General features: G+C 42.3%; 1 long non-coding RNA gene across 1 annotated transcript in view; it reads right to left on the reverse strand.

Annotated features, from left to right (window-relative positions):
• Nucleotides 1-7,500, reverse strand: part of LOC135089479 (uncharacterized) — a 103,740-nt gene that overhangs the window by 94,925 nt on the left and 1,315 nt on the right. The gene's annotated exons all lie outside the window — the stretch shown is intronic.

The following is a 7,500-nucleotide window of genomic DNA, read 5'->3' on the forward strand; positions in this document are numbered from 1 at the left end:
TATTGTGGGGATACTATGAAAAAAGGCAAGGATAAGTAAGGATAGGGTTAGAGGAAACGAAGAAAGAGGTAAGAAAAAGAGTTAAGGATGAGGGAACAGCTTGCCCCAATCTGCTTACTTACCGTGTGGAAACAAGATTATAGTCATGAGGAAGTTGGATCAGGAATAAGAGAAGTAAGGAATGATGTAAGGAAAGAAGGAATGGATAAGAAAAAGTAATATGACGTGAAGAGACATTGGAAAGAATTAACGGATGAGGAAAGGAATAAGATTTGAGGAAACTTATAAGTAAATGAATAAAGAAAATTAGAATATGAGGATAAGCAAGGTGAGGATAAGCAATAAATCACGTGAGAAGAAAAGAAAAGGACGAGGAGCGGGAATACGAAGTGATAAAGAATCAGAAAAAGAAAGCGGGATAGAAGAGATAGATGGAGATAAATAAATCGAAGGGATGAATGAAGGAAACAAAACTACTTTTAAAAATAGTAAATAAAATCATTCGAGAAACAAAAGCCACATGCGTACAAAATATCATGAAAATATCTCCACGACACTAAAAACTAATGAGAGAGAGAGAGAGAGAGAGAGAGAGAGAGAGAGAGAGAGAGAGAGAGAGAGAGAGAGAGAGAGAGAGAGAGAGAGAGAGAGAGAGAGAAGCCAGTTGCTCATGTGTTCCGCGAATCAATTTCCGGAAACACCAGAACGGAATACACGCTCATCTAAAGCCCATCAACCTTCCCAAAGCGTGAGTGATTCGGTTTGCCCATTGACAAGGTAACGAGAGGCGGCAACAAGGCGACGCTGCGGCGCTGTATGGACCGAAACACTGGAGAAAAACACGCTGGCAACTACTTTCACCCACACGCCCACACCAGATGAATGGCTGCCTACATAATTCAAGCTAGGTCTTTGCAGCACTCGAGAGGTAAATGAGGTGTGGAAACTGTGGTAAATCAACAGGTAAAGAGAGAGATAAATAAATAAGTAGATGATTAAATAAACAAATGAATACATAAACATATGAATAGCGAATAAATAAATGAAGGGATGAAGGAATGTAGGAGGGAAAAGATGAAGAAAGGGAATGGGAAGTTACGTGGAGATTGGTAAAAATACAAATCTAAAATATATGAATGAAGGAATGACTGAATAAAGAAAAAAATTTTGCTCTCGACAAGCTAAGCCAGCGTAAAAACATTTAATTTCCTGTTCACTTTGTTACAGATTACTAGTAAATGAATAAATGAGTTCTGAATCTAAAGTTTTTGCCTTTTGTCTTAGATTACCTGATATTCTCTCTCTCTCTCTCTCTCTCTCTCTCTCTCTCTCTCTCTCTCTCTCTCTCTCTCTCTCTCTCTCTCTCTCTCTCTCTCTCTCTCTCTCTCTCTCTCTCTCTCTCTCTCTTTCTCTCAGGTTCCAATCCCCTTACTCTCTCCATACTGCGCCCTCAACAACAACAACAACAACAACAACAACAACAACTGCTACTACTGCTACTGCTACTACTACTACTACTACTACTACTTCTACTACTACTACTACTACACACACAAACATTTATACCCTTTTCTCTTCACAATGATCGCCGTAGGGTTCACCTTTCATTTCCTTTATAGTTAAGTTCTTCCTCTATTCTTATGGTCAGTGTAGAACAGAGCAATGCAATCAAACAGCCTTATCAGGACACGAAGGCCAGTACTGCTTGGGCACCCTTATACTCACACGCCTCGCCTCGCCTCGCCTCGCCTCGCCAGCTAAAGACCTCCACGTATTGTTACTCCTCGTTTCATCTGTTGTTTAAGTCCACAAAAAGAAGTACTGGCTTTGCTGCACTGGCTGAGGCGCCCTGAGATCTGTTACTCGGAAACCTCTACTGAATAAGACCTTTGTGACTCCTTTGTATCCCTTTCCTTCGGACTCCTTGTACAATGAGCTCGAGAACCCGAAGCGATTCACGGCTTTGAATCAACCTGCAGGTAAGACGTGGCACTTTTTGGCTTAAAGGAGCCGCCTTCGCCATTACTGCCACACGTATCCAAGTCAAAATTAATGTAATATCTTGCTAATTGTCGCGTAAGTGCCGTAAGGTCGTCTGTTGCTTGTTATGCCTTTGTGTTCCTTTGTGAGTCGTAAGAAGGCCTACAGCACAACTTGGCTTCCTGTCTTGTACTAAATGATGCAGAAAGATCTTTAAGCGAAGCAAGAATGAATGGGTAAACTTCAGTATCACAATAAATTCACGGTCTTAAATTTATCTGACGGGAAGACACGGGACTTTGTGGTTGAATGGAGCTACGATAAAGCCTGGAGCGTTACAAGGGTCGTGTTGGTGAAGCTGAAAGATCCTTGAATTATGAGATGAATAGGAGCATAAGACCTTGAGAGAATAAAAGCTGCAGGCCTACTCGTAGCATTCCTGTATAAAAACATAGCTACCTTCATCCACATCTATAAATTGTTCTAATCTTCCTTTAAAGCCCCCTACTGATTCGGCACCAACTACTTAATTGCTGAGTCTTTCGGTTATCTACCACTCCATCTGTTTTTCCTTCCTATTACTGTTTCAAAATAGGATAAACGTTTAGCTGAAAACTCTTGGGTGATGTTGGAACGAATGGAGAGGTGTGAAATACGACGAAAAAGAGCTATGGAGGAGCCAATAAATCTATAAGTATCACATGTCTCAGCTCATAAGGTTATTTTTTCAGTCTTCCAAAAAATTTCTCAATAGAGTAAGAAACAAGTGAAAAAGAAAAAAAGACGTAGATCTGTTGCCCTTTGGAGCTTGTTTGTGATGAGGGACACAATCCAGTCAGCAGTAAGAGAGCAGTAGACAAGGCGTGGATACCTCTTCAGGACACCATCGCCACACTCCACCATAATGGCATGTCACACATATTTTACAAATCAAACCCACACAGTCTTGGCATTTCTTTTCACCATAATGTAATTAACATGCCAAAGCAGATCTTGTTCTCGAAATGTCGTGTACATATCCAATCGGTAAGCAAAACTAGAAATCGTCTTGTGTACCGAAAGTAAAACTGAAGCCTAGGCGTACTTATAACTTAACTCTTTGGAATAACAGCAAATTTACCTAACGTTGCCTAACATAACCAAAACTACACTAATCTAACCTAACTAAACCTAACCTCACCTAAGCTATAACTACCTAACTTATCTAACCCAACCTAAACTATATTAAACAGCCTAATATTACTTACTGTGATCCCTATAAGGTATGGACAAATTAACTCATCAGCAAGACCAGGAAAATCTAATCTAACCAAGCATAACACAACCCAAACGAACCCAATCCAGCAGAACCGAGTTTAGCCCAATCTAACCTAACCAAACCCATCTCGACGCAGGCGAACATAATTCATAACCTAACATAACATAACCAAACCAAAACAAACCAACCAAACCAAACCTGGCCTAACCTAACCCAACACAACACAACGTAACCTAACCTAACCTAACCTGGCCTAACCTAACCTAACCCAACACAGCCTAACCCAACCCAACACAACACAACCCAATCCAACAACCTAGCCAAGCCAAACCTAAACCAAACCAACCCAACCTAACTTAACCAAAGCCATCCCAACCCAGACTCAATCCAACCCTACCTAAAATTATCTAACTTATGAGCTTCTACTAAACTTACCCATCAACAAAGATCAGCACATCACAACGCAAAAAGGGAACCACTTAACACAACTGGGAATATACAGAAGACAGTGATAGACATAACAAACTCAGAGGAGCCCGTACATGACCAAAAGACTTATGGGAAGACACTTCGCATGGCAGGTCAACAGCTGAGGTGGAAGGGGTCTCTCTCTCTCTCTCTCTCTCTCTCTCTCTCTCTCTCTCTCTCTCTCTCTCTCTCTCTCTCTCTCTCTCTCTCTCTCTCTCTCTCTCTCTCTCTCTCTCTCTCTCTCTCTCTCTCTCTCTCTTAACTAAGTTCAACGCCTCTCAAGGTGATGAGTTCGTGGGATTAAGAAACTTTCCCCGCGGTGCCTCGCTCCCTGCATTCGTCCTGAGAGGGAAGACGCGGGCAGAGAAGTAAGAAGTGGCTCAAAGTATGTGACACAAACACACACACACACACACACAGAGAGAGAGAGAGAGAGAGAGAGAGAGAGAGAGAGAGAGAGAGAGAGAGAGAGAGAGAGAGAGAGAGAGAGAGAGAGAGAGAGAGAGAGAGAGAGAGAGAGAGAGAGAGAGAGAGAGGACAGAGGCAGAACTGACACACACCACCAAAAATGCAAATCAGTTAAACAAAAAAAAAAAGCAAAAGGAGACAATGAAGCAAGAACAAAAATACAAGTCAACACAGGACGAAATAAGGAGAGAGCGGAGGTAGGAGAGAGAGCGGGAGAGAGAGAGAGAGAGAGAGAGGGAGCGGGGGAGGGGGGAGAAGGAGTGGGAGAGGAAGTGAAAGAAAATATACCAAGGCTCAGTTTGTGGGCTAGTGTTGTGTTGCCTTGTGTTGCATCGCGAAGTTACCAAATTAACGTCTGTGGTCTTCCTTGCTCTAATTGGCCTACAGGTTCAAATTTTCCCCCTGATTTGCATGAGAGAGAGAGAGAGAGAGAGAGAGAGAGAGAGAGAGAGAGAGAGAGAGAGAGAGAGAGAGAGAGAGAGAGAGAGAGAGAGAGAGAGAGAGACCAGGGAGGAGGAAAAGAGCGCGAAACTTAGGCGTCGTACAAGGAGAGGAAAGGGAGAGGGAGGAGAGATGGTGGGGAGGAAAGGTTGGGGGCGAGGCATTATTACGTATCACTGCACAAGACAGGATAGTGGAGGAGTGTGTGCCGCCACCTTGTCCCCTCCCCGGTCCCACACTCCCATTCCTCACTAGTCTCTCCCTCTTCCTCCTTTACGAGAACTGATACTAATATACATATAACAATATCAAAAATCATTAATATTTTTCCTCATTCACACACACACACACACACACACACACACACACACACAAAGGGCATAATCTGTTGTGTATGTATCACACACAAGGGCATAATCTGTGTGTGTGTGTGTGTGTGTGTGTGTGTGTGTGTGTGTGTGTGTGTGTGTGTGTGTGTGTGTGTGTGTGTGTGTGTGAGAGAGAGAGAGAGAGAGAGAGAGAGAGAGAGAGAGAGAGAGAGAGAGAGAGAGAGAGAGAGAGAGAGAGAGAGAGAGAGAGAGAGAGAGAGAGAGAGAGAGAGAGAGAGAGAGAGAGAGAGAGAGAGAGAGCAATAATCTGCACTTTTACGTATACATTTATTTTCTTTCATTTAATTTCTTTACCTTATCTATTATCAGTGTTTGGTATTAGAGCGTTCAAGTTTATAAGCATTGTTCCCCACTTGGTGTTCTGTTGTCAGTGGTGCTGTTTGTGCTGTTCATTGTGTCGGCACTATGGATGTTATTTCCCCTCTGGCTGACAGTGTGTGTGTGTGTGTGTGTGTGTGTGTGTGTGTGTGTGTGTGTGTGTGTGTGTGTGTGTGTGTGTGTGTGTGTGTGTGTGTGTGTGTGTGTGTGTGTGTGTGTGTGTGTGTGTGTGTGTGTGTGTAGAGTGACGGTACGAGAGAAAGTAAAGAGTGGGAGAGAAAGAGAGAATATTGTGCGGAACAGACGAGACACAGAGAGAGAGAGAGAGAGAGAGAGAGAGAGAGAGAGAGAGAGAGAGAGAGAGAGAGAGAGAGAGAGAGAGAGAGAGAGAGAGAGAGAGAGAGAGAGAGAGAAAAAAAAGGGAGGGGAAGCACACGATAAACGGGCTGGAATTGTTGCTTCTTGAAAAAAAATAAGAGCATGATCCAGGTTTCCTGCAGGAGGAAGAGGAGGAGGAGGAGGAGAGTAGGCCATGTTAGGTCAGGTCAAGGTTGTAGCGTCCCTCAGCTTTAGGTGAAAGAGAGGAGGGAGGAGGAGGAGGAGGAGGAGGAGGAGGAGGAGGAGGAGGAGGAGGAGGAGGAGGAGGAGGAGGAGATAAGAGGAAGTGAGAGAGAAGCAACTGGAGGAGGAAGAGGGCGATGGGAAGGGAAACGCTCAAATTAGCGTCCATTTCATGTACTCAACCAGTGTTTACTATTTAATTAAACCAGTGAAAGCAATAAATATTTGCGAAGACACAAAAATACACACACAAAAAATGCGTAATGTTACCTTGATATCGCGAGAAACTGACAATAAAAGTCAGATACACCTAGAATAATAATTAGGGTATAAGGTCAGGCAAATTAAACGCGCAGGTAAACGCTGATTAATTAATTCCCACTAATGAACTAAACCTACACACACAGGTAAGGGCGGGACAGGTGTGGATCAAATCAATTCATTAATAACCCTGCAGCCTGCACCTTTAATTCACCTGTGTGCCAATAGCTCCCCAAGGGCGCCGCCCTCCCCCAGGTGTTCATTCCCCGCAGGTGCCTAGTCTTGTATTAATGAACGAAAAACTGGGCGGGTGATGCAAGATGTCTCCCAGCTGTCTGTGTGTGTAGCTTGTCATTCTTATCATGGCTGTTGCTATTATTATTATAAATTGTTATTGTTACTCCTATTTTTGTTAGTGCTACTATCACCTTTGTCTTTCTCGTTATTATTGATATTACTATAATCATTATTCCTATTATAATTATCAACAGTATTATTATTATTATTAGTAGTAGTAGTAGTAGTAGTAGTAGTAGTAGTAGTAGTAGTAGTAGTAGTAGTAATAATATCATTTTTGTCTTTTTCGTCATTATTAATATTACTATAATCAGTATTCCTATTATAATTATCAACAGTATTATTATTATCATTATTACTATTATTATTATTATCATTATTATTATAGTAGCAGTAGTAGTAGTAGTAGTAGTAGTAGTAGTAGTAGTAGTAGTAGTAGTAGTAGTAGTAGTAGTAGTAGTATCATCATCATTGCCTTTCTCGTTATTACTGATTTTACTAGTAGTAGTAGTAGTAGTAGTAGTAGTAGTAGTAGTAGTAGTAGTAGTAGTAGTAGTAGTAGGAGGAGGAGGAGGAGGAGGAGGAGGAGGAGGAGGAGGAGGAGGAGGAGGAGGAGGAGGAGGAGGGAGGATGAAAGCAGGACGCAAGGCTTCAGTAGTCCACACTCCCAGCCAGTGTTGCCGTTATCATCTTACTTCGTCCAAAATTCAGGAACTGCACAGTCAGAAAATTACCAACAAATTTTTTTTTCTCTCTCTCTCTCAAACTTTAATGCAGAGAGTTCAGACTTTGCCTTGCAAGCTGTGCCTGTGTTCTGTTCAGGCGAGTGTTGGCATTTTAAATTTGTTAGTATATTTCATGCAATTGTCTACGTGATTTTGTGACGAACATTAGGAAAATATTAATAATGAATCTCAAAAGAGAGAACTCAAATCAAGTTTTTTATTATTAAACATAACGGAGAAGGCAGAGTGGGACGAGCGCAAGCGCTATAAGTTGCCAGATGACAACCCCCACCCACCTTGACCGTAGAAAGAAGAAAGGAAAAGCAATTAGCAC

The sequence above is a fragment of the Scylla paramamosain genome, chromosome 33 (assembly GCF_035594125.1).
Source record: "Scylla paramamosain isolate STU-SP2022 chromosome 33, ASM3559412v1, whole genome shotgun sequence".
Classification (NCBI taxonomy): Eukaryota; Metazoa; Arthropoda; class Malacostraca; order Decapoda; family Portunidae; genus Scylla; species Scylla paramamosain.